The sequence below is a fragment of the Miscanthus floridulus genome, chromosome 11, assembly GCF_019320115.1.
Source record: "Miscanthus floridulus cultivar M001 chromosome 11, ASM1932011v1, whole genome shotgun sequence".
Classification (NCBI taxonomy): Eukaryota; Viridiplantae; Streptophyta; class Magnoliopsida; order Poales; family Poaceae; genus Miscanthus; species Miscanthus floridulus.
The window spans coordinates 30,548,590-30,573,637 of record NC_089590.1 but is presented as its reverse complement, the minus strand read 5'-3'; positions in this window follow the sequence as shown (position 1 = coordinate 30,573,637).

Here is a 25,048-nt window from a genome sequence, read left to right as displayed (position 1 = left end):
ATGTGGAATTGTTATTGGTGGCTTTAGTACCACCTTAGATGTTTAGGAGGGTGAGGGCCAGCTTATAATCCTTGTTGTTCCAAACATAGCACTTCTAGGTTAACCCTTTTACATGAAGCGAGGACAAAAGTGTAAGAGAAGTGCTACGCGTATGCAAGCCCATTCCACGTGTGGAGCTAGGCCATATAAGAAGTTTTGAACGTGGGGCGTTACAGTCACACTGTTCATGGGATGAAAAGGCGAGGCAGAGACGACCGGACTCACTGGTCACAACCGAACACTGGGTGATGGACGTGTTTAGTAACAAATTGGCTGCTCTCTATCTTGGATAATTATTTCATCGGACGCTCATGGAGCCGGTGCATCCGATCATTGATCGGCGCATCCGGTGCATGGCTAGCAGCATGGGAGCGAGTAGCCATTGGGCACCGATGGCTATATTCAAAAGAACGAGACACGTGGCAACATGTGAGCGACTGGACGTTACTAACTAGATGTGTCTGTTGCAACATTGAAGCGCATCTAGTTAGTGCGCAGACAGTGAGACTTGAGCCCAACAGGTATGTGACCCTTTGGGGTCTATAAATATGTGTTGGCCGGCTCTAGCTCACTCTCTTGGACATTTTGATCATTCATACATCCTTGTGAGCTAAGCCAAACACTTCCCACTCTTCTCCTTCATTGATTCATCATCTTTGTGAGATTGGGAGTGATTCTAGTGCATTGGCTTAGTGTTTGAGCATCTAGTGGCACTAGTGATTGTGTGAGCCACGGGATTGCTTGTTACTCTTGGTGGTTGTGGCCACCTAGACTTCTTGGAGAAGCTTGTGGCGATTGGCATGAGTTGGTGATTGTTTGTGGCCATCTCTCAGTTTTTTGTGAGGGGTTCCTAACCTTTCCCTAGCGGAGAGCCAAAAGGTACTCTAGTGGATTGCTCGTAGCTTGTGGATCCTCATCTTGTGTTGGTTGTGCGGCACTCGATTGTGTGGGTTAGGTGTGTGATGCCCATTAGTGCATGAACCTCCAAGTGAGTGTATAGCTACAACAAGGACGTAGCTTGCCGGCAAGCAAGTGAATCTTGGTAAAAATCTTGGTGTCATTTGTCTCTTGGCTTTCTTGATTGATTGATTATCACTTGCCAAGGCGGTATATCTTCTCAACTACTCTCTTGCATTACATTTACTATTTATATTGAGTAGAGCTTGTGGTAGCCTAGCTAATTGAGTAGCTATTGACGGTCATTAACATCAATCATAAACCATTAACATATCCTCTATATATACTTAATTCCATCACCAAACATAAAAATAGGGGTTTAAACTAATGAATTCCATGAGCTTCGGTGAATATATGAATGTAGGAGGATTTATCTAGAAAACAGTCCTTGGGACCACCGTCATACACTCCAAACAATCAAACCGACATCAACAAGAGATTCGACTTGTGAAACCTGCGGAAAACAACTCAAGACGGAGTCCAGAACCTTCCACCGAAGGGGGGCCCACCTATCATAGAGATAGGTTGGCTGGCCCCACCGATGGGCCGGTCAACCTATGGGGTCTACCTGTCAGCTTCCTCTCCATACGTTAGTTTCCCACTGCCTTTGAGAGTTCATCTCCGTCGTTGCTTAGGGTCGGTTCGTATTGAGGGCTCAGATTTGATGTTGCCATGGATTCATGGGCCCACAGGACTCCTGGTACCCCCCCTATATAAGGCCCCCCATACCCCCCCTCTAGGCACATCAGCTATCAAGAGAAGATTAGTCCTCCAAGTAGGATCTAGTTTTTGTAAATAGAAATAGTGAGATAGAGAGTGAGGGAAGAGTTTGGAGCAAGTGCCGGCCTATCGGTGCTCTCTCTACGTCTTGTACCTTAGCGGATCCATCTTCTACTTGAGCTTGCTTCTGAGATTTCTCTGGCAAACAACTTGAAAGGATCTAACAATGCCTAGAGAGGGGTGAATAGGCGTATCAAAAAATTAACTGCAAATGCTAAGTTCAAATTTGTCAGTCAATGTCAGAAGTCCCGGCGTTTGGGTCAGAACTCCCGACGTTGTCAGAAGTTCTAGCGCAAACGTCAGCAGTTCCGACACCTACGTGAACTACAAAAGCAGTGCCAAATTTAACTTTGCAGATAAATAATCTTACAACCTCACTTCCTAGTGGTTTGGTGAAGATGTTAGGTCACTCCCTTGACACCGTAATGCCTCCAAACCGTAGATCGAATCCAAACCCTAAAATGAAGGTTGGGAGAGAAAGGGACAAACAAATACAAGTAATCTCTAGCAATCAAAACAACAAAAACATGGGACACAAGGGTTTATCCTGAGGTTCGGCAACCCCACAAAGGAGCTCCTACGTCCTCGTTGTTGAGGTGGCCACCAAGGTTAGAGTCTTTTCCACCTCCTTGCCTCTCTCAAAGAGACCATAAAGGTCACTTGGGCTTTCCACTAAGAAATCAAAGGGTAATACAAACTTCCCAAGGCTCTTCCACAAGATGGAAGCTCTTGGGCAATGCCTAGCCGGCTAGGGGCAAAGCCCTAAGAGTAATAGATGCAAAATCAACCGGCTTGATGAAGAAATCAAGTGCTCAAGCTTGCCAAAGTGATGCTCTCACTTAATGCACTCTCCTTTCACTCAAAACCCTAAGGGAATCGAAGATTAGAGCAAAGGGGGAAGGAGAGGGGTGCTTTAGTTGCTTGGGAGCTGTTGAGCATGAAGTGGGTTAGCTGTGAGTGAGTTCGTAATGGTTAGAAGTGAAGAGAGGGGTATTTATACTCCAAGTGAAAATCTAACCGTTCAGATCAACGTCGAAAGTTCTAACATAGATCTCGGGACTTTTGACGTTAACAGAAAACACTATTCAAAAGGGTCAGAATTCCACGTGTGCAAGTCAATGTCGGAACTCCCAGCAAACATCAGGAATTCTGACGGTCGGAACTTCCGACGTACGTCAGGACTTTCGACATGCGTAGTTAAACAACCAGCCAGCACCACGGATGCCGGGACTCCCGGCTTAGGTCGGGACTTCCGACAGTCGGAACTTTCGACGTACGTTGGGAGTTCAACGAGCGCAGACAGCCGGCCAGCAGAACCACCAATGCTGGGACTCCTAGCTTGGGTTGGGACTTCCGACTGTCGGAAGTTTCGACTCACATCGGGACTTTCGACGTCCACAGTCACCGCGCAGGCTAAGTGACTAGGAGTCAGAACTTCTGGCAAGAGGCGTGACTTCCGACTATAGGGAGTTCCGGCTTACGTCGGGACTTCCAACACCGACAGTCATAGAAAAATAATCTACGTGCTCCTAGAGTGCTAGAGTGTCTCTCTTTTGATTTTGTTTTAATGCTTGAGCACTCTATCTTCTTCAGACCAACTAAATTTGCATCCGTCTTTATAGTGCGGCAGATCCTAAACTCAAAAATAAAATTAAAACCTTTGGAGAGAGTTTTGAGTTCGTCCGCCTTTTCAACTTCAAGAATTGAGGGATACCATTTCATCTTTATCAACTCTTTGAATCTTTCATGGGACTAATAGCTGCGACATATCTCATTAAGATCACATTAGTCCCTAATTTGGATGTCATCAATGCACCAAAACCCACATAGGGGGCAAATGCACTTTCAATCTCCCCCTTTTTGGTAATTGATGACAACCAACTTAGGCTTTTATAAGAATGAAAGAATTTAAAGCTTTTGAACCCCAAAATTTAAGAAGAGCTCCCCTTGATGTATGCATGAATTTGAATATCCATTTGAATCATCTATACATGATTTGCATACCCCAAGACAAAAGCTCCCCCTAAATTTTGCAATCCGTGGGGTGCAACAAGTGTGTGTGAACAAATATATATTCATGAAAAGAAATGCAATATGACATGTTATTTCACACAACAAGTAAAAGAGAATATGATGGCCAAGATTTCAAAATAGAATTTGAAGCAACACATGGCCATCCAAAACACATTCACCATCATAAGTAGAGACAAGTATAAGCTAATAAGATAAATAGATAACCATAACTTGTCCTACAATCATTCATCACAAACATATATATGAAGTTGTCCATCACAAGGTAGCCACCACATGGAATAGTTCACACAAGCTAAAGTATTTAAGTCTCAAAACAAAATGACCAAGAACTAACTTATTACAAGATACCAAAGCCTAACACTCCTCTGTGTCAACAAGTGTGAAAAGGGGTAGGCCACATAAAAAAACAACTACTCATCCTCGTAGTCATCATCCTCATCTTGATCACCATCATGGTCACCACCGTCATCATTGTCATCATCATCATCATCATCATCATCATCCTCTTGCATATAGTCCTCATCGTCATCGACGGCCTTGCCCTTGCCATGAGGGCAAGAAGCAGCATCATCCTCATATGCCGCACATGCCTCATCATATAATGCCAACGGATCATGAGGAGGCACAAACAGTGGTGGAGGAGAGGACACAATACCTACGTGCTGCTCCAAACAATATAGCCTCTCTTGGATATCATGCTCACATTGAGCACTAGCACAACATTATCCAAACATATATGTCATTAGGAACTTGAACTTGTTGGGCTTCTTTCTAGAGGAGGATGAAGAGAGGGGCTCAGCACTAAAAGAGCGAGCAGTAGCAGCAGGTGGTGAAGCACCACGGCGAGAGCGAGAACCCAAAACACCTTTCCTTTTTGCTTTGGCTGCATCACCTTTCTCCCTCGGTTCTCTAGCAGCAATGATGGAGGTCTTGTTGGATATCTTGAGGAGCTTTTGCTGAGTGTCATAGGGAAATCAGATGCTAGATACTTGCTCAATGACATGCATAATGTATGGTGTGTAAGGAAGATGCTTCACCGGATCCTTAGTAGCATCATGGATCTTGTTCCAAATATAGCGGCTGATGGAAAACTTTTGAAACTCATCGCCAAAGCGTTGAAGCACCTTCTGAGAATCATCATGAAGGAAGGTGGAGTCACCTACCTTTGGATACAAGATCTGTCTCAGAATGTTATTAAGGACATAGAAATAGGGCTTCAGATATGATGTCTATCCATCAGCTATATGTCCATCAAGATACATGTGTTGGTACTCCTCCAAAGCGACATCCTCATACTCAGTCAACTCAGTACCAGTTCAGCTATTGTGACTCAAACCAAGAAGGCGAGAGAAAGTGATGAAGTCCACCTTATAATGCTTGCCTTCAATGGTCCAATGAATAATGTCAATGGCACCGGTAGGGTCTCTCTCATGATGATAGGAAGCATAAAACTGACAGATTAGCTCATTATTCCAATGCTTCCTAAACTCCAGCAGTTAGGACAGCCCCATTGAGTGTATATCCTAGACCATCTGCTCCATCTCGGGTTCCTTGTACTTACCAAGAGAGTATACATCAATGCACTTCATCTGAAGGACCGGTGGCTCCCTTTTCTTCAAGAACTTCTGATATAGAATGGAATCATAAAAATCATAATGGAATGGGTGCCAGAAATGATACTCAAGTCATAGATCCTTCTCGTCCATAGCATAAAGGTTCCTTTCCCTCATGGACCTGATGTCCTTAACCTAGTGACGATAGTCCACTGGTAGAGGAGGAGTCCAACCACCAGCTAGATTAGGAGCCATGGCAGGCTCCCGCATGATCGGCGACACACCCAAGAAGGGAACAAGCTGAGAGATAAAGCCCTATCCGGTAGTTGGGGTGTGAATAAGTGGAGCAGCAATGGTGTGGCCAGCACGCTCAAGAGCTTCCTCTTCTTCATCAACAATCGGCACATCCCCAACAAAGGCCGGGGCAGGAGGAGGAGCGGCAGCTGATGACCCTTGATCGACACAGCGATGGGCAGCACGGGAACCACCAGCACCACCATGCTGGTATGCCGCCTTGGTGCAGCTAGATGGCTTGGGGACAGCGGCATGATCTTGGTTCTTCTTGGACCTCTTCTCCTTGTGACATGAGGGACTGCCACCAACCATGACTGTGGAAAAACATGAAGGGGAACTAAGAACTAAGACAACGAGAAGCAAACGAACATTGAGAATTGAAGAAACATGAATGGAGTGGTCACCCTAGGGTCAGAAGTCCTAGGCGGAGTCAGTTGTTCTGACAGCCAGGAGTTCCAACCTATCGTTGGGAGTTCCAATGGGCGGAACCTCCGACGGTCGCCAGGACCTTCGACACACACAGTGACCATCCCATTCATGGGGCTTCAAATCACGACACACATTCATATAAGGAAGATAGAGGAGTAGATAGGGAGAAAGAATGGGGGCAATGCGCAAGGTACATTGACAATAGGGTTAGGGCTCCACGGTAGTACCTTGAATCGAGGAAGGAGGAGATGGGGAAAGATGAAATCTTAGGCCACAAACAAATCCACGAGCATGAGCACCACCATCAATCGAATCTCCACCACTGATCCGAGGAAGAACACCAAGGCATGAGAGGTGGAACAGGGGCAGAGAAATTAGAACCTCCAATGGCGGAACTAGAAAGGAGAAGGCGTCGGAGCTCCTGGCGCGCGGGTAGGGCGCGAGACGGCATGAGGAGGAGCGAGGAAGGGCGGGGGCGGCGCATGGAAGGGAATGCGGTGACATGGGAGGGAGGGGGAGAGAATAATCGCGTGGAAGGGACCAGGCCGAGTAAATGAGATGGTGAAACGGTGCGGCATGGTCAAAATGGATGACGCGATGGTCAAAAACCCAGATCTGTGTCAAAACTCCTGGCTTATGTCGGGACTTTAGGTGGTTAGGAGTTCCGACACGAGCCGTGACTTCTAGACATTGGGACTTCCGACGTATGTCGGGACTTTCGATGCAAGGAAACAGAAAAACACCTCAACCTGCACTCACTCTGCCATGTGGGGCAAAAATATGATGGACACTAACATTTTCATAAGTGACTAGATTTCATTCAACCAACACAAAGCAATAGTCACTCATGAAAATTATAAAATAGATTTTGAAAGTGTCACACAATGTTTTTCTTAATTCTTTTCTCCTAACTAGATCAAACAAAATGTGTGTGTAAGGGATCAAGACATATTATGAGAATCAATGATATTTAGTTCACTCCTCAAAGCACAAAATCTTGACTCATCTAGGGGCTTTGTGAAGATATCGGCTAATTGCTTTTCGGTGCTCACGTGATGAAAGGCGATATCTCCTTTGGCTTCGTGGTCTCTCAAAAAATGATGCCGGATGTCTAGGTACTTTGTTCGAGAGTGGTTTATAGGGTTGTTTGCTAACTTAATGGCACTCTCATTGTCACACAAAAGTGGAATCTTGGTTAACTCACATCCAAAGTCCTTTAAAGTTTGCTTCATCCAAAGTAGTTGGGCACAGCAAGCGCCGGATGCCACATACTCGGCTTCGGCGGTGGACAAAGCAATAGAATTTTGCTTCTTAAAGCTCCAAGACACCAAGGATCGACCAATAAATTGGCAAGTCCCGGTAGTACTCTTTCGAGTTACTTTGCAACCGGCATAATCCGAATCGGAATAGCCAAGTAACTCAAAAGTGGAGCCCTTAGGATACCACAAGCCAAGATTAGGAGTGTGCACTAAATACTGAAAAATTCTCTTAACGGCCATCAAATGACATTCTTTCGGATTAGCTTGCAATCTTGCACACATGCATAGCTAAGCATAATATCGGGCCTAGATGCACAAAGGTAAAGAAGTGATTCAATCATGGAGCGATATACTTTTTGATCGACGTCCTTTTCTCCTAGATCAAGATCAAGATGTCCATTAGTTGGCATAGGTGTCTTGATGGGCTTGGCCTTGTCCAAGTTAAACTTGTTCAACATGTTATTGGTGTACTTGGTTTGACTTATGAACGTGCCATCCTTGAGTTGCTTGATTTGAAATCCAAGGAAAAACTTCAACTCTCCCATCATGGACATCTTGAACCTATTTGTCATAATCCTACTAAATTCCTCATGAAAAGCCACATTAGTACTACCAAATATTATGTCATCGACATATATTTGGCAAACAAAGATATCATTATTGACTTTGCGAGTAAACAAAGTAGCATCGGCCTTTCCTATCTCAAAACCTTGTTTGAGTAGAAAATCCTTCAAACAATCATACCAAGATCTAGGGGCTTGTTTGATCCCAAAGAGTGCCTTGTCAAGCTTGTAGACGTGATTTGGATACTTGGGGTCTTCAAATCCCGGTGGTTGCTCTATATACACCAACTCGGATAGGGGGGCGTTGAGAAATGCACTCTTCACATCCATTTGATATAACTTGAAATCATGATGAGCGGCATAGGCAAGTAGAATACGAATTGATTCTAGCCTAGCCACCTATGCATAGGTCTCCCCAAAATCCAAGACTTCAATTTTAGTGAATCCTTGAGCCACCAACCTTGCCTTGTTCCTTGTTACCACACCATGCTCATCTTGCTTGTTGCGGAAGACCCACTTGGTTCCAATCATGTTTTGCTTGGGTCTTTCCACCAAGGACCAGACTTCATTCCGAGTGAAGTTGTTCAACTCCTCTTGCATGGCTATCATCCAATCCAGATCATCAAGTGCCTCTTCCACCCTACGAGGTTCCAAAGGAGAAACAAACAAGTAGTATTCACAAAAACTTGCTAAACAGGAACGTGTAGTTACCCCTCATCGAATGCTCCCTAATATGTTATCAACAGGATGATCCCGTTGAATGGATTGATGTACTATAGGATGTGGCACTTGTGTTGATCTTTGGATGGGGCCATCATCGTCATCATCATGGTCATGATCGATTGGAGGATTACAATCATGAGCTTGTGGAGGGTTGACTTCACTTCTTTCTTCATTGTTGAGTTGAGATTGAACTTGCTCATTGTTGACACCATCTTCATGAGAATGACCTTATGCTTCATTTGATCTCCCATCTTGATTATTTCTTGCTGCGGAAGCTTCACCATGTTCATTGGATGAAACATGATGAATATTTGGATCAAGATCATCACGCACAACATGGTCTTCATCTTCGTCTTCGACGGGCTTTACTTCAGCAATGGCAAGCTTCTTGATTGCTTCGTGTGTAGCTTCTTCATTACCTACAATCTCAACACTGACTTGCTCTTTTTGAGAGCCGCCGGTTTCATCAAAAGCCACGTCTATCCTGATTTCAATCAAACCGGTGGTTTTATTGAAAACACGATATCCATGTTCGTTAGTACCATACCAAGCATGAAACCTTCATCAACCTTTGGTGCAAACTTAGAGCTTTTGGATTTCTTGTTAAATATGAAACACTTGGATCCAAAACTCTAAAGTAGTGCACCTTAGGCTTTTTACCGGTTAGAAGTTCATAGGCGGTCTTTTCTCTTTTCTTATGAAGATATAAGCGGTTGATTGCATGGCATGCCGTGTTGACTGCTTCTGCCCAATAGTTGGGTGGAGTCTTGTACTCATCCAACATTGCTCTTGTGGCTTGTATGAGCATTTGGTTCTTCCTCTCCACAACACCATTTTGTTGTGGAGTGTATGGAACCAAAAACTCATGCTTGATTCCTTCTTCATCAAGGAACTCTTCAATGTTGGTGTTCTTGAACTCCGTTCCATTGTCACTTATAACTCTCTTGATTTTGACATCAAACTCATTTTGGGCTCTTCTTGCAAACTTCTTGAAGATACCATGGACTTCACTCTTTTCACGCAAAAAGAATACCCAAGTGAAACAAGAATAATCATCAACAATTAGAAAACCATATTTGTTACCACCAATGCTTATATAAGCGATGGGTCCAAATATGTCCAAGTGAAGCAACTCCAATGACCTTTTGGTTGTTACAACATTCTTGACGGGATGTTTAGCTCCAACTTGTTTTCTCGCTAGGCATGCGCTACAAATCCTATCTTTCTCAAAAGAAACATTTGTTAGTCCAAGGATGTGTTTGCCTTTTTGAAGTTTGGCCAAGTTCCTCATCCCAACATGGGCAAGTCAACGATGCCATAACCAACCCATGCTAGATTTTGTCATTAAACAAGTCTCAGGATTTACTCTATTTGATGTGAAATCAACTAGATAGAGTTTTCCTTTTAAATGGCCCGTAAATGCAATAGAGGAATCCTCCCTTCTATAGACTTCCACACCCTTATCCGTAAAGAGACAATTGTAACCCATTTCACAAAGTTGTGAGATGGACAACAAATTGTATCTCAACGAATTCACAAGTAAAACATTTAAAATGGAATTATCATTTGATATAGCAATTTTACCCAAACCGAGGACTTCACCTTTTCCATTGTAACCAAACACAATATTTCCACTTTGATCATGACTTGGTTGGAATGATGTGAACATGACCTTCTCTCTGGTCATATGATTTGTGCATCCACTATCCAACACCCAACTTATTCCACCAGAGGAATATTCCTACAAAGACAAATTAAGCTTTTGTTTTAGGTACCCAAAAAGATTTGGGTCCTAGGGAGTTAGTCACATAAAACTTGGGCACCCAAACACTCCTCATAATTTCCTTTCTCTTTTGGGCACCAACATACTTAACCACAATCTTGCCATCCTTCCCCAACAACATATATAGTCACTAGCATAGCACTGTGGAAGTGGTGCTTGTGGCTTGGGGACATCAGATTGCTTCGTCTTGATTGTCTTGTTACTTGTAGGTTGGATCTTTGGAATGTAGACCTTGTTGTTGTTGTTGGCCTTGTATATTAGCTCATCAAGAGCAACGCCCTTGTTGAACTTCACACAAGGCACACCATTGATCATGTTCCTTCCATTGGCCTTTCCATCATACCTATTGTAGCCAATGCCTTCCTTGATTGATGGGTGCCTTGATGACTTGTATATAGTCTTGTTGGATTGCTCTTGACACTTGCACCCATTCTTCAATATCATCATCAACCTATGAATCTCCTTGTATTTCTTCTCTAACTCAACAAGGTTAGTTGTATATGCATTCACATCAATTTTATAGCATCTTTTACAACCAACACTAGTGGAGACATTAGAGTCTTTGGTTGCCTTAGGAGAAGTTGAAGTGCTAGCCCAAAGAGTACTATAGTTTAGCTCAAGATTTTGATATTTTTCTTCCAAGCTTGTGAGGCTTTCTTGAGCTATACTCTTCTCATTCTTGAGGCTAGCTACTTGATCATTAACCAAGGAATGTTCCTTAGTCAATTTCCCAATTGAGTCATTGGCCAAAGACAATTTAACGATTAACTTCTCAACCTTCATCTTTTCCTCAGCAATAGATGCTTCAAGAGCAAGGTTTCTCTCTCTCTTGAGTGATTATATGTCCTTGCATCTCTAAGCATCTATCCCTCTTCTCTAATTTCTTCATTAGTGTTTTTATTTTAGTGAAGGCCTTTTTACCAAAATTCTTTATCATGGTTGCTTCAATTTCTTCTATGTTATCATCACAACTATCATACTCATCACTAGATGAAATGGGTGTAGTATTTACCATCTTCCCTTTTTCCATGAGACAAGTTGGGGTGTAGTAGTCGTTGTCGATGAGGTTGGAGAAGAGCTTTGGTGGTTAAGATAGGTTGGGGAAGAGTTTTGGTGGTAAAGTTGAGTCGGGGAAGATTATGGTCGGTGAAGAAGAGTGGTGGATGGCGATGTTTGTGGCTCCCTTCTTCTTCTCATCATCACTTGAGTCACTATCACTTGACTCCCATTCTTCCCCAAGATGAGTTTCACCTCTCTTCTTACCTTTGTTCTTCTTGTCTTCATCCTTGTCATGCTTGTGCTTCTTTTTCTCATTAGGACAATCAGCTATGAAGTGACCGGTTTGACCACATCCATAGTAAAATCTCTTTTTGAACCTTCTCTTTCCATCACCATAGGTCTTACAGTTGCTTTTCTTCTTCATAAACTTTCTAAGATTTCTAATCACAAATGCAACCTCCACATTGGAATCTTCTTCTCCACTTGAGGAATCATCCTTCACTTTCTTCTTCTTTTCTTGACTTAAACCTTGACCTTCATGTTGTTGAGTTGCTTTTAGGGCTGCACTCTTGTTGAATCCCATTGCATTAGGATTTTGATTGTGAGCATTGATTGCATCTTCATCTAGACACTCATGATGCTTGAGTTTTCAAAGAACTTCTTGAGGTGTCATCTCATCATAACCGGGCCTTTCCATGATCATGGACGCTAGCATGTTGTTCTTGGCTCTATAGGTTCTCAACATCTTTCTAGCAACCTTGTTGTCATCCCATTCGGTGCTTCAAAGAGCTCTTATGCAGTTGACCAATTAATGAGCCTATCAAACATGGATTGTGTTGTTTCATTTTGCAAGAATATAAATCTTTCCAATTCACCATGAAGTAACTCAATGTTGCCTTTTCTCACACTTTTATCTCCTTCAAATGACACTTTCAAAGTATCCCAAATTTGTTTTGCACTTTCCATTCCATTCACTTTTCTAAACTCATCCGGAGCTAGGCTTGACACAAGCAATGCTACGGCTTGTGCATTTTGATGGAGGTTGTGCACTTCTTCTAGAGTTATCTCTCTATCTTCATCGGTAGGAATCATCACACCAACATCCACAACTTCCCAAAGTCTTGCGGCAATGAGATGCATCTTCATCTTGTAAGACCAATCGGTGTATCTTGTTCCATCAAAGTGAGGTGGCTTGCCAATGTTGGTGGAAGGAGTATGTAGTGTTGAACCTTTTATGAGTTGTCCATAGTCAACACTCATGTTTGAATATATTCCCTTTCCATGAGCATGCTCACCGGCTCCAATATCACTAGCTGCATCTTTGTTTGCTTCATTCTTGTCACTTGTATTATTCTTGCCACTTATTGCATCATCAACCTTCTTCCTCAATTCTTCCTTCATCTTGCATCTCTTTCATTTCATCTTGAAAGAACTTGACTTGAGCACCCATCAACTCTTTAGCTATTTTCTTGGCTATCTCGGTGGCAACGGCTTGTATCTTGTCAGACTCCGACATTGTTTCTTCTCACGTGGTGAAGCACAAAGAGAAGACCTCACTTTGATACCAATTGAAAGGATCTAACAATGCCTAGAGGGGGTGAATAGGCATATCTAAAAATTAACTGCAAATGCTAAGTTCAAATTTGTTAGTCAATGTCGGAAGTCCCAGCGTTTGGGTTGGAACTCTCGACATTGTCAAAAGTTTCGGCATAAACATCAGCAGTTCCGATGCCTACGTGAACCACAAAAGCAGTGTCAAATTTAACTTTGCTAATAAATAATCTTACAACCTCACTTCCTAGTGGTTTGGTGAAGATGTTACGTCACTCCCTTGATGTTGTAATGCCTCCAAACCGTAGATCGAGTCCAAACCCTAAAATGAAGGTTAGGAGAGAAAGAGACAAACAAATACAAGTAATCTCTAGCAATCACAACAACAAGCACACGGGACACAAAAATTTATCCCAAGGTTCGGCAACCCCACAAAGGAGCTCCTATGTCCTCATTGTTGAGGTGACCACCAAGGTCAGAGTCTTTTCCACCTCCTTGCTCTCTCAAAGCGACCACAAAGGTCACTTGAGCTTTCCACTAAGAAATCAAAGGGTAATACAAACTTCCCAAAGCTCTTCTATAAGATAGAAGCTCTTGGGCAATGCCTAGCTGGCTAGGGGCAAAGCCCCAAGAGTAATAGATGCAAAATCAACTGGCTTGATGAAGAAATCAAGTGCTCAAGCTTGCCAAAGTGTTGCTCTCACTTAATCAACTCTCCTTTCACTCAAAACCCTAAGGGAATCAAAGATTAGAGCAAAGGGGGAAGGAGAGGGGTGCTTTAGTTGCTTGGGAGCTGTTGAGCATAAAGTGGGTCAGCTGTGAATGAGTCCGTAACGGTTAGAAGTGAAGAGAGGGGTATTTATGCTCCAAGTGAAAATCTAACCATTCAGATCTACGTCGGAAGTTCCAATGTAGATCTTAGGACTTCCAACATTAACAGAAAACACTGTTCATAAAGGATCAGAAGTCCACACATGTAAGTCAATGCTGGAAATCCCAGCAAATGTCGGGACTTCCGACAGTTGAAACTTTTGACGTATGTCGGGACTTTCGACCTGCGTAGTTAAACAACCGGCCAGCACCGCTGATGTCGAGACTCCTGGCTTGGGTCAAGACTTCTGACAGTCAGAACTTCCGACGTACGTCGGGAGTTCTGACGAGCGTAGACAGCCGACCAGCAGAATCACCGATGCCGGGACTCCCGGCTTAGGTCGGGACTTCCGACTATCGGAAGTTTCGACTCACATCGAGACTTCCGATGTCCATAGTCACCGCATAGGCTAAGTGACTGGGAGTCAGAACTTCCAGCAAGAGTCGTGACTTCCAACTGTCGGGAGTTCTGGCTTACATCGGGAGTTCCGACACCGACAGTCACAGAAAAATAATCTACGTGCTCGTGGAGTGCTAGAGTGTCTCTCTTTTGATTTTATTTTAATGCTTGAGCACTCTATCTTCCTTAGACCAACTAAATTTGCATCCCTCTTTATAGTGCAGCGGATCCTAAACTCAAAAACAAAATTAAAACCTTTGGAGAGCGTTTTGAGTTCATCTGCCTTTTCAACTTCAAGAATTGAGGGATACCATTTCATCTTTATCAACTCTTTGAATCTTTCATGGGACTAATAGCTGCGACATATCGCATTAAGATTACATTAGTCCCTAATTTGGATGTCATCAATACACCAAAACCCACATAGGGGGCCAATGCACTTTCACAACTTCTGATTCAAGTAAGTATAGTGTTTATATTGTTCATTAGGTTCATGACTCTTTTAAGTGCTTTATTCATGTTCTAGAGGGAGTAAAGTAGTAATAGGTAGTGTAAGTGTGGTGCTTAGACTCTGGTTACTCGTGGATGTACCCTGCATTCTGGACCGGTGGTAGATCACGAGGGTGACTATAAAGCCTCGTTGAGTCCTTCATAGTCCTCCTCCCATTTGTAGGCCGAGTAGGACCTATTTGCTATGAAAAGCATACTTTGTTTGTGGTTATCCTTAGTAATGCCCCTAGTTAAATAGTAGAAGATGCAGCTTACCCAAGTCAGAACTAGGGAACCTTAGTAATCCTCTCTACGCTCCTATTTATCCTTAGCCTTGTTGCTACCCTTAGTTAAGTTAGACTGTAGTCAAATCTCACACATTTCTCTATGGATACGATACTTGGAATACTCCTGGGTGAAAGCTACAGCGGTATCTGTGTGCTTGCAGATTAATCTGTGTGCATCTAAAATATACCAACAAGCTTCCTGGCGCCGTTGCCAGAAAAACGGTTACGGAATTAACTATGAACCTAGCTTAACTTTGCATCTTCTGTTTTATTTTTTCTTTTAGCATGGATAAAACACCCAAATATTAATATGCTAAACCTATGAGCGTATGCTTAGAGCCACCAAAATCTTCAAAGCCTATCCTAACACCTAGCTATGAGTTGTGCCCGTGTTTAATAAAAATAGTTTGGGAACAATCCTTTTCGGGAGAAGACGATGAAAACCCATACTTTACATCTATGAGAGTTTGAATAGACCTATGCATGCTTGCAAATCACTAGCATGTCTAACGAGACCTTAATATGGAAGTTATTTTCATTCTCTTTGACAAAAAGAGCTAAGCGATGGTACAAACAACTGTAGAAAGGATGCAAGAAGATTGGGAAATGCTATGCTCTAAATTTTGTTTACCTTTCTTTCCCATCTCTAGAGTAGTTAGCCTTCGAATAGAAGTTCTAACCTTTAAACAAAAAGAGAAAGAGTCTCTTGGTGCATCATGGTATCATTTTAATAGTCTTATCACCACTAGCCCAGACCTTGCTATTCTAGACCCGATGCTTCTTTAACATTTTTATATGGGTCTTAGCAATGATTCAGCGTAATCCCTTGATACAACCTCTAGAGGAGCTTTATGTTGTTTGTCTGTTAGTGAAGCAAGGACTATCCTTGATAAAATTATTGGAATCACTCCCTACACTAGCATTAATGATGAATTCCCCGAGGAAGAGAAGAAATCATCACCTAATCAAGAAGTCGAAGTTTTCATAGCCAAATCACAACCACTCCAATCCCAAGATTTAGCTATCAATCCCAAACCATCAATATCCCAAAATCTAAATCCTCTAAAGGAAGAAGAAGTTCAACCTTTAGAAATCCCTTTTGAAATTAAGGATGACCGCTTTGATGCTGATTTTGGGAGAACATTAAATTCTCATCTACAAAAGAGACCTTCAAGGGAACATACTTCAAATCCTCTCAAGGAAGAGTCATTTAGAAAGCCTCCTTATTCCCATGTAGGACATCAGAAACAATTCAAGAATGGCATGCCTAGTGAACCCATAGAAGGAGAGCTAAGACATCTAGAAGCCATTCCTATCCTCTCCCCTTGTATGCCCACATTAGATGTGTTATCAAAACCCATCCTTGACCCTGATGATCCCTCTTATGCTCTTTATCCTAAATTTCATGATATTCCTAGAAATCTACAAAGACACCCAAAGCATAGGAGTCATGAAAGCCATAAGGATGACCTAGAAGAGCAACGGCAATGGCTAGAAGATATTAAGGACTCATATGCCGTTGCTAGTAAAGAATGGATGGACAAGGCTTAAACCTTTATGGTAGAACCTAACCCCATTTTAGATCCAAATGGTGAGCTTAAGTCCATCTCTATAATAAACATAACTCATCCAAGTGTGGAGGAGGCCTTAAACAAGATCAACCGAAGAGTCACCAATCCAAGTGAAATTTTAGACTTTCATGAAGAATCAATCTTGGAGCTTGAAAAGGAAGATGACATCAATGAGCATGAAAGCTACTTCATAAACACCTCATCGAATTCGTGCTCACATGAGAAATCTCCTAAATTAATTGGTCTCTCTAATACCACACATGAGATCTTCAACCCCCTCATACTTCCTATTCATAAAAATTTTGAAAGGGTAGTTTTAGATGCGTTTGTATATCATAAATATTGCAAATCTCGTTGTGTGTTGGCATAAATCTTAAGACAGGTACGCAAAGATTGGTGTTGGAGGGGAAACCACTTCACCATCATGAGGCAAAATTTGAAGGTTTCCCAAGGATGAGCTTTTGTCCTAAAACAAGCACTTCTAGGAGATAACCTGAGCTTTCACCTTTGGTATAATGCCTTTGTGAAATGAGCATAGAAATATAATTGTGAAAATATTCCTTTAGGTATTTTTGTCACTAACCAATTTAGGATTGAAGCCAAAACAATGAAGGATGAAAATGCAAGGTATGCCCAACAAACCATCATGCAACATTGAATCACACACAAGAGTTCTATCATCCAAACTTGATTTTACAAAATTTAAGTTGGGGATAGACTTCTCCAAAAACATCACTTGCCATGTTGCTAATTTATCTTGGTTGTCTCTACCTTTAAGCCATGCTTAATTTGCTAAATAACAATCATGCTCTTTTATCTCTGTTTGTGTAAATCTTTGTAGTACTTTCATACTACCTTTTCTACACTAGTATATTTTGATTTGGAGTATTAATTGAACATGATTATTGGATCAAAACATGCTTGAGTAGAATTTGATTGTATATGTAGACTAACCCATGTAGGAATCTCTCAACTCAATTTGGGTAGGTCCCAAGATAAATTCAAATCGAAGATGAAGCAAGGCACATGATGAACTCCAATAACGTTGCGCAAAGAAGACACATCTCATTCATCATGCATGGAAGAACTGTAAGTATCAAAGTTCATTCACTTTGTCTTTTGCTGCAAGTTCCCTTTTCCTTGAGCCATGCTAGAATGTGGCAAACAAATGAAATACTTTGTATAAAACATGATAAACAAAATCTATGCTAAAGTAATCTTAAAACCATCTTTTCATTAGCATAGACGTAATTCACATAATTTATGGACAACAACCCATAGTTCAAACTTGTTATATTCCCTCAGGTATGTGTCCACTAACATTTTGTAGGGATGAATGAGTATAAGCTACGCCTATTCATAGTTTGGCATGAATCTGCAAACCCAACCACCACTGTAGCTATGAACCAAAGAGAAAGAAGACGAGTGCCATAAAACAAGATCTACAATAAAAACACTCACTCATAGGAACTGGACAAACAAATCAACTGGCCATAAGACACCACCTCGCATGCTAGCAGCAACAACTAGGATAACGAGATGCCACTAATGGTAGCCTCGTGTTAACAAACGTCATATCAATGGAGGTTTATCGATGGTGTATTGTGAGGCTGTGAACAATCATGATCACAAAATGACATCCCAAGGTCATTGGAGATGAAGCTTTCATGCAAGAACCAATGAAGGCTCCTCCCTTGGCCATCAAGACGGCTGTCATATTTCCAAGAACCACTCTCTGCCATGCCACTAGAAGACAAAGATCATCATGGAGGAACTCGAGTCTGTAGCTTTAATGAACATCATGTCAACAACCAAGAATCAATGAAAATCAAGAAATAATGTTGACGAAAGAAGAACAAGTAATTGTCCTCATCTCCTAGATCGAACGATGCAAAGAAAAGCTAATACAAGGAGAGGCTCTGCTCGACAAACCTAAAGTCAGAAGCCCTCACCAACATGAGATCATTCATGGAAACAAATCAAGGTTTGAGGTATTCTTGAAAACAATCTTCACCTTGACCTTGTTTAAGCTTTGGAGTATTAGTGAACAATAAAGGCACATCATTTAAAACATAGGATAAAAAGTTCTATGCTAATAAACATGTTAAACCAACTCTTCTGTAGCATAGAAAGATGACCTTTAGCCCTATTACAACACTACCTCTACCATGAATTATTTGTACAATCCTTTGGGTATGTGTTGTCTACTAATCCTTTGCAGACATAAAACAATGAGTGGAGAGGAAGGTCCAACAAAATGTCAAGATCAAAAAGCAAAAAGATGGCATGACAAAAGGATAAGAAAGGAGTGCAACCTTGGAGACAAGATATGCATGAATAGCTCAAGATACGAGGCTAGCCAAACAAGGAAAACTTCAAGCAAAAGAGAAGGACCATCACGAGTCATCTATCCTCCGTCACATGGTGCTATCACACTCCAATGACAAAGGTAACATCCTAGTAAATGGTTATTATTTAAAGAGTTTTTCCTTCATTCTAGTATGCACATAAATAAGAAACAAACATGTTTGAGTTACAACTTACTTAATCCAATTGGATTAACTTAACATGTTTAGTTCTTTAAGCTTGTTCCTAGCACCACTTTTTTGATCTTGTAGTTTTAATCAAATGAGCTAAAAAGTTGCACACCTTATCTTTGGAAGACGATAGTCATAATCATGCAAAGATTGATACATTATGGATAATCCTTCCATAGGTTAAGCAACTTAACCCTTTTAGGCAAATGTATTTAAATATTACATTCATGCTCAATCTTCTTATCACCCATGTTATAAATGAACAAGGTTTGTAACATCAACTTCATCTTGTTCAAAGTGCCTAAGGTTAGAGAAGAATAAATAAAGTTTTGGTTTTGTTGGTGTTTTCCCACTAACAGAGCCCATGCATTTGATCTCTACCTTGTCTTATCGAGCATGACACACTTCAAGCAAAGTGTGGGGGAAGTTAGTCGATTCCCCAATTTCTATAAGTGAAAGTTTTGAACCTATCAAACCAAAATCAAACTCAAAACCAAGACAAGATTTGGCAGAAGAAGGTGGCATCACCTTTAGAGGCGCCACCACAAGAATCCTCATTTTTAGAGCAAACCAAGGTACTCAATCAATGAACTTCACAAGGAGAAGTTCGGTTTGAAGGACTTAAAACACTGAACCCTTGCTGAAAGCTAGCTTAGGGGAGAAGCACCTACGTGTATCTAGGTAAGCATTCTTTCTCCTTTGTTTTAGTTTTTAGTTTCTTTTAAATAGTTAAAAAATGATGAATGAAAACAAAATAAAAAGAGTGTGTTTGGTAGTTTGATTTAAGAGTTGTTAACGAATAAAGTGGACTCTAAATAATCTCTTAAATAGAAATGATGAATAGTTGCTCTATTGTAATTCCATTCAAATACCTAGTTTTCAGCCTTGAATTCTCCTGAGTTTTGGATAAAACTGTTTTGATATAAAGATTTATTATGAACCTAAAACTCGTGGGTAGCATATGCTTGATCTAAGTCTAGGTAGTTGATGGCTATGATATGAGAAGGTCTGAGCTGATGTTTATCTTATTCCAAATAACACTAAGTTCTGGAGATTTATGTTTTGAAAAATACAAAAATGCTACATGATGAGTTCCTATATGACAAAGCTTGAATTCCTACTAGAGTCATACATGTTGTTTAGGCTAGGAAAACTTTCACTTATATGCTGCTTGTTTTACATTGAGTTTAGTCAAGATTTGTTGACCCTTATGAGAGATTTGTCATGCTCTTAAAATCAAGATCACATACACACCACCCAGATATGCACTACCCCTACACTGGGGGTAGGTGCAAAAACATGCCTTCCATCTAGATCCACCCAAAAATGTTCTACTCTGACACTGGGGGTGAACACAAAAACATGCTTGTTAGATTTCCACTCAAAATAAATGCTCCAAGTTCTTGTTGATATCTCTCTCAAAGTTTTGTTGCTGAAAAAAGACATGGGCTATGCAAAAGTTATTCATAAAAAATAGAAAAGAAAAGAGAGAAAGAGAGAGAGAAAAATGGACACAAAAGTGTTCAAGATATTTAAAACAATGGGTACTCAGATGCCCGCTTGAAAAAAAAGAGAGATGAATAAGATAGCCCCTGTCCTCTCACAAAAATATTTCCAAGTTTCAAGAGAGAGATATGTTTTCAAGGAGCATAGTAGAATTAGGATTCCACCATATTTCCACCAGACATATATTCACACAAATGCACATCTTAATTTGATTGTATCACTCATCTCTCTTTGGATCCGATGTTTGACTTTATAATATATGCATTGCAAGTATGCTCTAGCTTTCTCTCTACCTATGAACTCCACATAAGCCTTAGTGGTAGAAAGGGAAAAAGGCATAACATCTTTATTGCCTTGGTGAGGATCCTCAAATACCACATATATTGAGAGACTTGAAAGTGTCATACAATGAAATCTCTGAGTTTTATTTTGAAAACTTATAAAAAAAACTCTAGAACAATGGTAGAACAAAGAACTTGAGACATAGTGCTTGACTTGATCATTCTGCCTTTCAATTGCTCAAGACCCAAGGGAAGGCTAAGAAGCCCCAGGGTTGAATGTAATATGGGTGAGTTGGAAAATCAGATCAGTTTATTCTAATCCGGAGGAGAATTCTTGATTGAACACCTATGTACTTTTGAGGCGTGAAAATATTGTTGCAAGTCCTGATGCATTGCTAAGTTTAGCTTAGGGGAGCTTGTTGATGGTCATTAACATCAATCATAAACAGTTAACATATCCTATATATATACTTAATTCCATCACCAAACATAGGCATAGGGGTTTAAACTAATGAATTCCATGAGCTTTGGTGAATATATGAATGCATGAGGATTTATATAGAAAATAGTCCCTGGGACCACCGTCATACACTCCAAACAATCAAACCGACATCAAGAAGAGATTCGACTCACGAAACCTATGAAAAACAACTCAAGACGGAGACCAGAACCTTCCACCGGAGGGGGGCACCTATCACAGAGACAAGCTGGTCGGCCCCACCTGTAGGCTGGTCGGCCTATGGGGTCCACCCATCAGCCTCCGCTTCATATGTCGGTTTCCCACCGCCTTTGAGAGTTCATCTCCACCGTTGCTCAAGGTCGGTTCATATCAAGGGCTTAGATTTAACGTTGCCATGGATTGATGGGCCCATAGGACTCTTGGTGCCCCCAATATAAGGTCCCCTGATGAGATCCTAACATATGGGTATGTTAAGCCTTGGGATCAATGGTTTCCAACCGAAGGGACCCTCGACCGACCCCTCTGGGATCGCCCAAGGGCTTGGGGGCTATACCCATCGGGTACAATCACGCACACCCTCCGACAAAGAAACCTGACCAAGCCCGGGCATGGCACAGCCCCTGCACAGGGCTCGGGGGCTTGCCTAGGCCTCAGGATCCCGATTGATAACATGTTCGAGCTCAGGCCTTGGCTCCTACCCGTCTTACGATGACAGCCAAGTCCCAGGCGCAAGAAGACAAGCCCTGAGCTACCAAGGATCAGGGGCTCCTAGACGTTGCGCTCCGAGCATGGCCTTGCCGGCCAGTCCTACGATAGGGTCACGCACAGGGCGTGACATAAGAAGACAACCTTCCCTCGACCTCTAGAGGCTGGGTGGCTCCTAGGCCCACGCATCAGCCCCTGGAGCTGACCTCCTTTGCCCCCATGAAGATTCTAGAAGGTATACCTTGGGGAGTCCGGTCCAAGTCGACATAGCCTAACACGCATAGAGTCATAACAGAGTAGCTAGACGACGCCCAAGGCTTCTTCGGCTCCACGACACCGCCATGGTCCACAAAGCATCGTTGCAAGACCCTCCTAGACTCTAGCGCATGTAGATCATAGACTCACCTCCCCAAACCACCATGTACCTGACCTATCTCGTTATATAAGGGATAAGGTCATACCTAGGGGGAGGACGATCCAAGACAGATCATTCCATTCCATTCGCTCCTGCTCAGCACCGAGAGCAGAGCAATCGAGAGAGAGGGGCACCGAGAGCTCCTCCACCAGATCCCATCATCTTCCTCCTCTTCGAAGAGGGGAAGGCTCCACTGGTGATGAGGCAACCTTAGGATTAGCCCCGAGCTAACCCTCTACCAAATCTCTCTCTACACTCTGTTGTAACCCTCCCCCCAATTTTTGGTGTTCTTGAGTATAAGGATCATCAGCTGCTGGATATAGGGCATCGATTGGACCAAACCAGGATAAACCGTTGCGTCCTCTCTATCATTCTCATGTTCTTGAGTCCACCCGAGCCACCAGAGACCCATACTCTCACACCAACTCAAACAACTATGCTTGCCATGGTTCCAACCCCACAACACCCCCCATACCCCCTCTGGGCACGTCAGCCATCAAGAGAAGATTAGTCCTCCAAGTTAGGATCGAGCTTTTGTAAATAGAAATAGTGAGCTAGAGAGTGAGGGAAGAGTTTGGAGGAAGTGTCATCCTATCGATGCTCTCTCTACGGCTTATACCTTGGTGGATCCAAGTTTTACTTGAGGTTGCTTCTAAGATTTCTCTGGCAGTCAACTTCTGATTTAAGTAAGCATCGTGTTTATATTGTTCATTAGGTTCGTGACTCTTTTGAGTGCTTTATTCCTGTTCTAGAGGGAGTAAAGTAGTAATAGGTATTGTAAGTGTGGTGCTTAGACTCTGGTTACTTGTGGATGTACCCTGCATTCTGGACTGGTGGTAGATCGCAAGGGTGACTATAAAGCCTCGTTGAGTCCTTCGTAGTCCACCTCCCGTTTGTAGGCCGAGTAGGACCTGGTTGCTATGGAAAGCATACTTTATTTATGCTTATCTTTAGTAATGTCCCCAGTTAAATAGTAGAAGACATATCTTACCCAAGTCAGAACTAGAGAACCTTAGTAATCCTCTCTACGCTTTTGTTTATTCTTAGTCTTGTTGCTACCCCTAGTTAAGTTAGACTATAGTCAAATCTCACACATTTCCCTGTGGATAGGATACTTGGAATACTCCCAGGTGAAAGCTACAACAGTATCCGTGCGCTTGCTGATTAATCTGTGTGCGTCCAAAATATACCACAATAGCTTAGCTTATTTAGTTTGTAATTAGCTTTCTTGCTAGCTCAACTAGTGTAGAGAGTAGTGACTTAGCCATTGTGTGCTTAGTGATCATAATCAACTAGAATTGTTGGTAGGTGTCTTGCCGCAAAACATATTTCGTCATTTAGTTGACTAACAAAGTTACTCGAGTGTATTTGTAGATTTTTTTATAAGCTATTCACCCTATCTAACCATTTAGGTCCTTTCAACGACGACAGAGGCAGTGGATCCTAGGCCTGTTGTGGTGGCTCAGGCGTCCTTTTGGAGGCTAGACGGCGGCGGGGCTTTCTCGGTGGAGCGTGGCGGCATTTGCGTCTACATTAGGTGTGTGCCGCGATAGAGGCGGCCTACAGCCAAGCTGTGCCAGTTCGTAGAACAAAAGGTATGAGTACCTTCTTCTATGATTATAGGACTGTATTTTATGTACATGATAAAGTATAGTGCACATAAAGAAAGGCTATGTTGTACAAATTTCAATTGAAATCAATGCTTCTGACACTAGAAAAGAAACACAATTTTGTCACACAAAAATAGAAAACCAGAGTACCCAATAGGACGGTATAAACAAATGCACATATTACTGCTTTCACAGATTGTATTTTCTTTGTTCTAATGCTACATCTGTCACTATCCAGGGGTTTAATGAAATTTCCATAATTTTGCTACAGTATATGGACAGAAGCTAGGTTAATAGCAGACAATCACACCTGCATTCATGGATGGAATTAAATAATTCATGGGTTTGTTAGACAAAGATATCCGGAGCAAACCAAGATCCTTTGCCCATGTCGTCGATGTCTTAACCAGACTTTATGGCTTTAGTCAGAAGTGCATGACCACATACATCTATTTGGAATATTTAGCTACTGACATTGTAAAATCTTTAGCTACTCCATCGTAGAATCATTAGATATGCATCAATGCCACCATGTCATCATAAGATAAAACTGCACTTTGCTTTTGATTTTTGACTCTGTATTCTATTGAGTTGATATAAATTTGTGCTTGAGTGGACCGTAGACAAATATGCACAATGATGTTATATTGAACTTTTCTATTAAAAGATTGATGCCAAATGGGCTTTTAGTTTTATATACATTTAAATGATCCAGAGGAACCATCAGTCAGCAAATTTATAACATCAAACCGTGAGCCGTTAAATATTGTTACGGAATCATAATTTGCATAATTAGTCTGTACCTAAATTGAGTCAGTTGTTGTACGTCGTTGATATAGATTTTTAGCAACGACACACCAACTCCAATTGTCATTCGGTATAACTTTGTACTGACTAATTGTACATCGCTAAAGCGGCTTTTGTCATCTAAGGCCATGTTTGGAACACGGAAA